Here is a 10,030-nt window from a genome sequence, read left to right on the forward strand (position 1 = left end):
CTACTCGACTTTTTTCTTCCCGTCTTCCTTCTTTTTTATTTGTCAATAACTAAATTAAGATATATTATATATCTTCTTTTGATCTCTAGAATTAGAACAAGTTTTAACTATTCTTGATATTTTTTGTATTTTTTTTGTCTGTAAAGTTGTGTAAACCAATACTATCGGCAACTACGATTTTTTTATCTGTAAATTTGTGTTTTTTTTTTGGTTTGACATAATTATTGGTTAACCAAAAATCACTGGGACAAACCGAAACCAACTGGAAACCAAACCAATGATTAATGGATTGGTTTGGTTTAGATTTTTAGAAACCAATAGTATTGGTTTCGGTTTTGGTTTGGCTAGAAACCGAACCAAAACGGACCATGAACGGATCCACTACAACAAAATTAATTATTTGTGAAGCAAATGGACTTCTTATTCGGAATAAACTCTTCTCTACAGGTGTTAGAGGTCGCCCAAGAGATCAATTTAGTCTCAGAAGCACTCAGCAGAGGAAGGAAACCCATTTCGATCGGTGGAATTTCATCGTCGACACCTAGGGTTATAAAACCTTCCAAGTGAATTTCCCTTCACTCCATTTTCTAACGCAAAGTATGCAATAAAATTGAGTGAAGCGAAACTTGAGAAATTTGAAGTTGCCCACTTTCAATTTTGCAATGCAGAATATGAATAATGGTTTTTCTTTTGCTGGGAATTTGAAGTATATTTTCGATTACTTTTACTTCAGAATAAGAAAAGGATTGCTTTTGGAGATTTTATTAGTGAAATAACTCATTTTATGTTAATTCAGGGGATATAACCGGTCCAGACAATTTCCTTTGGATTCTCTTGGTGAGAGACAAAGAGATCGTGTTGAGATTGTTGCTGGAAGTGTTAAGTATTGAATTCTTCATCTCTATTTGAAGCTCTTTATAAAGAAAAAGAAAAATCAGCTGAAAAATCATAAATTAGGGTTTTTATCCGTTTCATAGTTTCGATTTTAAGTTGATTATGCCAAGAAGTTCAAGACATAAGTCTTCTCATCATATGTCACATCAACATAAGCACAGCTCAAAAGATGTAGATTTTGAAGAAGAAGCAGAAGAGGTATTGAGCTTCAAAGCAAAGAATGGTAAGGTGAAAACCATGAGTAGTAGGGATTCAGAGAATTTTAAACTTGTTGGGAAATGATGGTGGGTGGTGGTGATTTAATTGGAAGACTACTAGTAGTTTGAAGAGGCGGAAAGAGAAGTGTGTCAACGGGTTTCGGATCGGTGGAAAGGCGGTGAAGGTGTTATCAGTGAGGAGAAATTAGCTGATGAGGATGGATCGAAATCAAAGGTTGGTTTGAAGAGTAAATCTAGCAGTAACAGTAGAAGAGACACGGGGAGAGGTAATCAGAGAGTATTGTAGTGGACAATGAGGAGGTGGTGGTGAAGAAAAGTGTTGTTGGTAATGGTAAGGTTGGGGTGAAGACCTTGAGGTCTGATAAGGTTCATTCTAAGGAGTCTACTAAGGAGAAAGAACATAGGTCATCAGAGAGAGACAAGAAGAATCAAGGTGTGCTGCCTGAAAGTAAGATTGATTCAGGGACGGTGGATGTGAAGAAAGATGTAGCAAATGCTGGTAAGGTCACTTGTTGCTATGTTTATTAATGTTGGTTAGAATGTTTTTTCTGGTATTGTTGAGTTAGTGTTGATATTGATATGCAGGTGTTATGTAGAGTAGGTAAGACTTAGTAACATCAGTAGAAATTGTTGAACCATTATCCCACACACGTAATTGGGACATTGCCAACTTATAAATGGAAAAGGGAGACATAGTACATTGCTTATTTGGGGAGATGATGATATATCTGACTTGGGCATTCATGGGAAATATTTAGGGGCTGTTTTGTACCCGCCTGATATTATTAGGAGGACTATTGTTGATCCCTATGTGTCAAAGGAGCAATTGAATTTGGTTGCATTACCTTCAACTTGGTTACTTCATCATGGTTGTATTTGTATTAATCCATGTTTAGAGTTTAAATGTTTCAAATTAACTTAATCAATAATACAGAACTTGTTAATCACATTTTTGTGTCCATTTATGTTACGAATTTTGATTGGTGGGTAGAAGTTATATGCTAATCAAGAATGAAATGACGGAATTAGTTTTACGAACTGTGTGGGAAGCTTTTCCTAGACTTGTGCCACATTTAGTTAGTTTCGAACTCAGGATTTGGACATATATATTATCTGACAACGAGATTCTCATTTGTTTTTCTAGATCTTAACAATGCATTTTCTCTTAATCCATGAACGAATGAGAAAGAAATTGATCCGTTTTAAAACCATTATAGTCTTAAAGTTGTAATCCTTAATATGAAGTCCGGATAAATTGCTTGAGCAGGTTACTTTTAAAGGTTGATGACTGTAACTATGAGTTGCGGTGGTTGTGCATAAATTCTTGCTACATAATGTGTCTCTATCTTGTGATTCTTGGGAACTTGTATCAATGCAAATTGCTTTACGTCTCTTTTGTTTACTTTAAGCAGTCTAGTTTATGCAGTTTTGTTTTTGTTGTGGACATCTTTGCTTACCTGGGAATCTGTAACTGATTAAGTTTCTACTGCATTTTTATAGAGAGGCAAATGCATGATGAGTTGCGAAATCATGAGTTGGATATGGAACTTGAGAATCCAATCAGGAGGAGAGGCGATCCTAATGACAAGGATAAATATCACGATGATAGCTGAGATGCTAAAGAGAGTCAACCGTCAGGGGATGATCGGACCAGGAGTTCAAGTTACAAGGATGAAAAGCAACAAGATTATAGGTATAGAGAAAGTCTTCATGATGATATGCGCAAGGACAAGCAGAAGATGATAAATATAGAGAACGCCAGTATGAAGATTCATGTAAGGACCAAACCGAGATGATTATTTGAAAGATCACTCAGGTCGAAGGTCTGATAATAAGAATCCCAGTGATTAAAAATCGAAGCCCACAGTAGAAGTCTAAACCTCAGGAACGTGAAGGTAATGGTAGTCCACTTAATGATGACCGTGTCACCAATTACAAAGACAGTAGAGGAAAGAAGAGGTACTCTGATGATAATGATGAATACTGTGATCTTATATCTCATAATGCCAAGAAGCACCATCATTCAGTGTCAGAGGAAATCACCAAGCAGTAGCAGAAAATAATCACCCGCTGATAGGGGAAGATCCTAGTCACGGCATATGAATTATGATTCTACCCTGAGCTCAAGTAGATGCAGAAGTCCCAGCCCCAATGGTCATCCTGTCAAAGATCAATTCAGGTAATCCATATATTTCTCCCTTATAATTGTAAACTCCCCTGCCATGACTTTCTGGAATTATGGAATGAATGCAAGATAATGACCACTGGGCGGTGATTCGGCATATATTATGCAAATTGCTCAAATTTTCACTGTTTAATAGTTATTCAGAAAAATTGAATTGTAGGTCCACACGAATGTCTGTGCAGTTTAGAGAAGAATCTTGTTGAAATGCCATCACAAAGACACAAATTATTAAGCTTTTTTTAGCTTTCACATAATGGTCTAGCGGCAAATGTGAAATCTGTTCTTAACTCTGAGTATTAAAGGGCGAATATATATGTGCTGTACATAAGATCTTGGAGTCTAAACCTGTATATTTGGGCTAGGTTCGAAACACATGGCTCCGCAACATCGAGTAATTCTGTAAACGTTTAACCCTTTAGTCGTATGTTGTCTCTTTTACAGGACTAGTTCAAAAGTGGGATCTCAGTACAGGGATTGTTTCAGATGAAAGCGTTCGATATAATGTCACTCCTTTAAGAGAGCGTAGTAGTGTTCATGGATTTCTGAGAGAGCTTCTGAATTTTGGTAAGCAGAGAAGCATAGATCCACAACAAAGCCCTCCAAAGAGGAAGGAAAACGTTTGTTTGATTTTTCAGTGGAAAGGTGGTTGAAGAGCTAGTATCTGCTCATATGATGGTTGAAGAACCAGTCTCTGCTCAAATGTTGGTCGAAGAATCAGGCCCTTCTCCATGGATGGTTGATGATTCAATTCCCCTTGCTGATTATGAAGAATTCAGGGAACCCGACCTAAACTATGATCACAAAATAACAGAAGTTCAACGCCTGATTTCTGTTATAGGGGAAGAATCAGTTCTGGACTCTGATCAGGAGAAAGCACACAACCTTGTTCCAAGTTTTTATCAAGAGGAACCGGAACCAATTGCATATCGTCATCGCGAAGTGGTGGACCCGGTCGCTGAGGAAGATACCATTGTCATTTCAAGTGATTGAGAAGGTGCTGAAGGTGCAACTTGGTACTGATGCCGAACATAGTAAGTCTGTCAATGGTGTACAATGTATGATAATTTGGCTATACCCACGAGAAATGTGAGGCTTTTACAGCGAAAGCACTTCGTGAAACCCCTGAAATTTGTGATGGTCTCTCATAATTGCCAGAAAAGTGTTGCTAGTAATTGTAAGGTTGAGGTGAAGATGTCGAGGTCTGATGAGGATTCAAGTTAGAAAGTGGTTCATTACAAGGAGTCTACTCAGGAGAAGGAAAGTAGGTCATCAGAGAGAGAAGAAGAATCAAGATGTGCGGCGTGAAGCAAAGATTGATTCAGGGACGATGAGTATGAAGAAAGATGTAGTAAATGCTGGTAAGGTAACGTATTGCTTTATTTACTTATTTTTATTAATGTTTATGACGTAGTAAATGAGTATGGAGATATTTAAACCAGGTTGCTGACGTTTGGAGGATTATCGTTGATCACTATCACTCATATGTCCATTAATGTTTGCATTAAATGTGTCATAAGAGCACTTGAACTTGGTTACATCATCATGGTTGTATTTGTGTTAATCCATATTTAGAGTTCAAATGTTTCAAATTATCATAAACAACAATACAGGACACTTGTTCATCACATTTTTGTGTCCATCTTATGAATCTTTGATTGGTTAGTAGAATTATATGCTTATCGTGAAACAAATGAAGGAATTAGTTTTACGAACTCTGTGGGAATTTTTTTCCAGACTTGTTCTAGATCTTAACAATGCATTTTCTCTTGATCCATGAACGAATAAAAAACAAATTGATCCATTTTCAAACCATTATTGTTTTAAAGTTGTAATCCTTAATATGAAGTCCAGATATATTGTTTGGGCAGGTTAACTTTTGAAGGTTGATGACCGTAATTATGAGTTCTGGTTGTTGTGCATAAATTTTTGCTACAAAATGTGTCTCTATTTTGTAATTATTGGGGAACTTGGATACAATGTCAATTGCCTTACGTCTTTTTTTTTTTTTTTTTTTTTTTTTTTTTTTTTTTGTTTTTTTAAGTATCCAGTTTATGCAGTTTTCTTTTTGGTGTGTACATTTATGCTTACCTGGGGAACTGTAACTTATTAAATTTTTACCACATTGTTTATAGAGAGGCAAAAGCATGATGAGTTGCGAAATCCTGAGTTGGAAAGGGAACTTAAGAAACGAATCAGGACAAGGAGAGATGGTTCTGATGACAAGGATAAGTATCATGATGATGGCAGAGATGCTAGTCGAGTATCGTCGTGGGGTGATCAGACCAGGAGTTCAAGTTACAAGGATGTAAAGCAGCAAGATGATAGGTATGGAGAAAGTCATCATGAAGATCTGGGCAAGGACAAGCAGAAAGATGATAGGCACAGAGAAAGTTATTATGAAGATCTGCTCAAGGACAAGCAAAAAGATAATAGGTATAGAGAAAGTCATCATGATGATATGGGCAAGGATAAGTACAGAGGAAGTCGATATGAAGAATCACGCAAGGACCACACGAAACGAGATGACAAGCGCTGAGATGACTACTTAAAAAATCACTCAGGTCAAAGTTCTGACAATAAGTATCCCAGAGATGAAAAACAAAGCCCACAGGAGAAGTCTAAACCTCAGGAATGTGATGGTAGTCCCCATAATGATGACCGTGTCACCAATTACAAAGACAGTGTAGGAAAGAAGAGGTGGCTTGATGATAATGATGAATATGGTGATCTTAAATCTCGTAATGCTAAGGAGCACCACCATGCAGTGGCAGAGAACAAAACATCAAGCAGTAGCAGAAAAGAATCACCTGTTGATAGGGGAAGATCACAGTCGCGCTATATAGATTATGATTCTACTGTGAGCCAAAGTAGACGCAGAAGTCCCAGCCCCAATGCTCATCCAGTCAAGGATCAGTTCAGGTAATCCATATTTTTCTCACGTATGATTGTAAACTCTCCTGCCATGACTTTCTGAAATAATGGATAATGAATGCAAGATAATGACCCCTGGGCGGTGATTAGGCATATATTGTGCAAATTGCTCAAATTTTCACAGTTTAATAGGTATCCAGAAAGTTGGATTTGTAGGTCCACATGAATTTCTGTGCCATTCTACAGAAAGAGTCGATGTAATGCTTGTTAACATGCCATAAGTACAAACTATTAAGCTATTCGTAGATTTCACATAATGGTCCAGCAGCAAAAGTGAAACCTGTCAATGACTCAAGTATAGGAGGAGGCATAAATATATCCAGTGACATGGTGTACATAAGATCTTGTAGTCCAAAGCTGTATGTTTGGGCTAGGTTCGAAGCACATGGCTTCCCAAACATCGAATAATCCTGTAAACGTTTAACCCTTCATCATATGCTGTCTCTTTTACAGGACTAGTTCAAAAGCGGAATCTCAGTACAGGTAACCTTGGTCAGCTTCAGATGAAAGAGTCCAATCTAATGTCAGTCCTCTGAGAGAGCGTAGTAGTGTTCATGGGATTTCTGAAAGAGCTTCCGAATCCTGGTCAGCAGAGAAGCACAGATCACAAAGCCCTCCAAAGAGGAAGAAATCATTTGGCTGATTTTTCAGCGGAAAGGTCTCCAGTATGTGATGGACAGGACTCACCTACAGTGTCGACAGATAAGTCCCAACCCTCAACAAGTTCATCAGAGAAGATATTCAAACAGAGCAAATGTTAAGCGAAGCCTTGATATGGAAGAAACTGGACGAATAGATGACTGAGGAAGCAGGGAAGTGCCTTTTTAGAAGCCAGCAGCAGATGCGTTTCGTCAGGCTGATGGTGAAACAGTATATGTGTCATCATCGCTTAATTGAAACAGTCACTTTCCGAGCAATTCATCTTCTATTTCTACAACACCTTTCAGGGGCGGGACTTCCAGCCCTTCAGTTTATGGTTCATCAAAAGAAGATAGTAGAGGCAAGTCCCAATTGTCATAGGAGGACTGGTGATTTTTAATGTGGAAAGAGATCCAGGTAATGCATGGAAGGGCCTTCCAAACTGGCCTTCACAATTACCAAATAAGTTTATGGCTTTTCAGAATGGTCCACCTCCAGGAGGATTTCATGCAAAAATGCAGCAATATCCCACTCCACCTTTGTTTCGTAACCACCCTCGGATTCCTTATCACATGCCTGATGCTGATAGATTTGCTATGCAGATGCATGGATGGGATGGAAGTAGTAATATTGTCTTTGGGGATGAATTTCATATGTATTGGAGACCAGATTGGGATCAGAACTGACACAAGCTGGATGGTCGCGGATGTGATGGGAATTCAGATACGTGTAAGGGGCAAAAAAGTTCTGCAGCACTTGAAAAAAACTATCATGGTCTATCTTCCAAAGAAGATGATATTTGGGATGGACACCCAAGTCAGCGATCCCCGAATGAGCGAAACAGGCCTAATTTAGGGCAGAGAGTACTGAGGTAACGAGATCCAATGAAGCACCTTCACACACCCAAGGTCCCAATCGAAGCTCCTTCAGTAAAGCATGTACTGGAAAAGACACCAGAACCTGCTAAAACATCATGTCATAGTGATACTCATTTTTGCCATGTTTATCTTTCTAAGCTTGACATCTCAGTGGATCTTACTCTTCCTCAGTTTTATAAGCAGTGTGAGTTTATTTGAGATTGAAGGAAATTCAATGAGTGATTATGACTCTAGGCATGCACATTTAGAGATAGATTCTATACCTTGCGAGTCTGGATTCATCGACTTGTTTTCTTTTCCTATTGGCTTTGGACTGATCACATCTATACTCTGACAGGAATTCCAAGAGTCAAGATGGAAGATGTCCAACACAACTTTGAGTGCGTCACTTTTCCCCATACTGGAGGATACTGTTTTGCAGGTACGCTCATGTCAGAACCTTAATTACTCAGTCAATCTATGTTCCTGTGGTATAAAATTCTGACAGAGCAGATATGCAAGAAGTGCATGAATATGCAGCTTCTTAAGCTAGGGAAAGCTGGGGAATGTTGTTAATGGTCTATAAAATTTTCTGATTTCCTTGCGTAAGCTACTTTAAATTTACCAAAATTAGGAACAGAAACTATCTTCTAGGGCTTATGTAATTTCTGTTTTATCCAATGACCTATCAATAATTTCTCATCTGCAGAGAGCCAACCACTTCTGATATATCCAGAGATTATCCAGCTTTGAGTGGGCAGAAACTAGAGACGCTTCCAACTACTTCTGATGAGACCCTTCAGATAAATCTACCTTCAGCTCAAGAGATAGCAAAAGAACAACCTCTATCAGCTGAAACAGTAGCCAAAGAACTCAGCTCTGTTCAAAATGAGGATTGAAGGGCCAGTCCCAGCTGAAATTATGATTGGAGAGGCAATCTTAGCTGAAGTAATGGATGAGCAGCCAATTTCATTTGAAATGGCCGTTGAAAGAACCTGTCCTTACTCAGATGATGGTAGAAGAACCGGTGCCTGCTAAATTGCTGGATAAAGAACCATTCCCCGCTCAAATGATGGTTGAAGAGCTAGTATCTGCTCATATGATGGTTGAGGAATCTATCCTCGCTCAATTGATGGCCGAAGAACTAGCATCTGCTTGTATGATGGTTGAAGACCAGTTCCTGCTCAAATGTTGGTCGGAGAATCAGGCCTTTCTCCGCAAATGGTTGATGATGCAGCTCCTCTTGCTGATTTTGAAGAAGTTGGGGGAACCAGACTTGCACTATGATCAGAAAATATTAGAAGTTACTCCGCCTGATTTCTGATGTAGGGGAAGAACCAGTTCTAGACTCTGATCAGGAAGGAATTGTATATCATCATTGCGAAGTGGTGGACCTAATCGTCATGGAAGATGTGATACCAATCAGTCACTGGTCCGGCTTATAGTGAACTAAGTTAATTCGTTGATTCAACCAGTCTAGTTGTTCATAGGCCAGTACTCTGGACTGTTTCACGACCAAACACAGTAGACGTCTGGACTACTGTATGTGAAGCTATAATCCCTGGCATAGCAAGTCCTCAAACAACACAACAAGAAGATGGGTGTAGAATTAACATCGAAGTCCCAAGGATGATAATAAGTACCATACGCAGCTACGCTATTACTGCAAAGAATGTGAAAAATTGCAGTCATTTGCTAAACTACGAGTAATTAGTTTATAATAGCGAGTCTAATATATGGGCCTATATCATTTGAACCATTTTTTTTGGGAACCATGATTTTTTTGTGGGGACCATGATTCTATTTTAGGCAAGACATTATAAGTAATCCTAAGTCACCTCTTATCTAAATGTTTTTCTTAATACCAAACTTACCCTCCTTAATTAAATGTGTTAGTTTAATGATTATTAGTTAATGATTAGTAATGATTAGTATTGATTAGTTACCATTAAGAAGTTCTATTACAAAAAAAATTGAAAATTTTCTTTGCGAGAAATTTTAAACTTTTGAGTTCGATTACCCAAATTTATGACCAAAAACGAACTTAATGATTAGTAATTAGTATGATTAGTAATGATTAGTTACCAGTAAGAAGTTCGTTTACAAAAAATTGAAATTTTTTCTTGCGATCAAACCGAACTCTATGTTTGGTGTGACCATTAAATAGTTCGTTTATAAAAAAATTTAAAACTTTTTATGATCAAACCGAACTTAAAGATCGGTTAAGAAACATTTTTTGCGACGTAACCGAACTAAAACTCGGTTGGGAAATGTTTTTTTCAACTAACCGAACTATTAGGGTTCGG

General features: G+C 38.0%; 1 long non-coding RNA gene across 4 annotated transcripts; it reads left to right on the forward strand.

The window, feature by feature from the left end:
• The first annotated feature begins 440 nt into the window (after nt 1–440).
• On the forward strand, nt 441–9,598 carry LOC113276241. Of its 4 annotated transcripts, none has more exons than XR_003324203.1 (8): nt 441–1,611; nt 2,613–3,291; nt 3,739–4,655; nt 5,430–6,216; nt 6,682–7,284; nt 7,470–7,929; nt 8,083–8,166; nt 8,434–9,598. It is a non-coding gene; the product is annotated as an uncharacterized LOC113276241 (long non-coding RNA). The 4 variants fall into 4 exon arrangements; XR_003324202.1 differs by having other exon boundaries at nt 3,739–4,328; nt 4,453–4,655; nt 6,682–7,929; XR_003324201.1 differs by having other exon boundaries at nt 3,739–4,660; nt 6,682–7,929.
• Nucleotides 9,599–10,030: the final 432 nt, after the last annotated feature.

This window comes from Papaver somniferum, chromosome 4 (genome assembly GCF_003573695.1).
Source record: "Papaver somniferum cultivar HN1 chromosome 4, ASM357369v1, whole genome shotgun sequence".
In the NCBI taxonomy this organism is placed as follows: domain Eukaryota; kingdom Viridiplantae; phylum Streptophyta; class Magnoliopsida; order Ranunculales; family Papaveraceae; genus Papaver; species Papaver somniferum.